Source organism: Elephantulus edwardii, unplaced genomic scaffold (assembly GCF_000299155.1).
Source record: "Elephantulus edwardii isolate Elephantulus edwardi_28Jun2011 unplaced genomic scaffold, EleEdw1.0 scaffold00217, whole genome shotgun sequence".
Taxonomy (NCBI): domain Eukaryota; kingdom Metazoa; phylum Chordata; class Mammalia; order Macroscelidea; family Macroscelididae; genus Elephantulus; species Elephantulus edwardii.
The window spans coordinates 2,944,067-2,945,234 of NW_006399967.1; the positions used below are offsets into that span (position 1 = coordinate 2,944,067).

General features: G+C 49.0%; 1 protein-coding gene across 1 annotated transcript in view; it reads left to right on the forward strand.

Moving 5' to 3' along the window:
• Positions 1-1,168, forward strand: part of ATP8B3 (ATPase, aminophospholipid transporter, class I, type 8B, member 3) — a 47,442-nt gene that overhangs the window by 34,671 nt on the left and 11,603 nt on the right. The gene's annotated exons all lie outside the window — the stretch shown is intronic.

A 1,168-nucleotide genomic window follows, 5' to 3' on the forward strand; every position in this document is an offset into this window, starting at 1 on the left:
CAGAGAGTTGGACAATGACTAGGGAGGATAGAAGGAGAATTGATGCCTTTGAGCTGTGGTGCTGGAGAAGAGTATTGAATATACCATGGACTGCCAGGAAAACAAACAGATTCATCCTAGAGAGGGTTAAACTGGGCGGCTCCTTGGAAGCAAGGATTCTGAGCCTTCGTCTGACATAATTTGGACATGTTGTAAGGATGGAACAGTCCTTGGAGAGGGACATCATGCTTGGGAGGGTGGAGGGATGGCGCAGGAGGGGAAGGCCCTCTGTGAGGTGGGTTGATTCAGTGACTGGGGTAATCGGGATGGGAGTGTCAGTGACAGTGCGATTGGCACAGGACAGAGCGGAGTTTAGGGCTGTTGTACACAGGGTTGATACGAGTCGCAGGCGACTTGACAGCATATAACAGCAACGACAACAACAACAACGTAGATGCGTGAGACTTGATAGTAACACAGACTGAAGGCGTTATTATTAATACCTGTGAGTTGTGGTGTTGGCTAGAGAGTTGAGTACGCATCCCATGGACGGCCAAGAGAATGAACACACCTGTCCTGGAGAAAGCGCAACCAGGTGCTCCTTGGAGGCAAGGATGGTGCGTCAGGGTCTCACGCATTCTGAGCACGTTGTCAGAAGAACCCACGTCCTGGGGAAGACATGATGCTTGGGAAAACACAGGGTCATCGAGAGAGAGGACGACCGTCTGTGAGGTGGACAGAGCGGTGACCGCAACCCTGGGCTAAGCACAGTGGGCCTTGTGAGAGGACGCTGGGCCAGTCAGGGTTGTTCTTTTGTGTATGTGGTCACCGGACGCCACGGCACCAAACAACAGCAACAATGTTTGCTTTAAAAGAGTCTTCTCAAGAGAATGTAAAGGCTTAAGGTTGTTTAAAGATTTTCTCCAAAACAATTGTGAGATCATCTATCATGTCACCCCAGTCAGAATAGCAAAATTTAACAGAACAGCAAGCATCAAATGCTGGCGAGGTTGTGGAGAAACTGGAACCCTTATTCACTGTTGGTGGGAGTGTAAAACGGTGCAGCCACTGTGGAAGGTGGTATGGCACTTTCTCAAAAAGTTGCAAATAGAAATACCATTTGACCCAGCAATTCCACTACTGGGAATACACCCCAAAGAGACCCTAACTGACATCCAAGCAGATATAT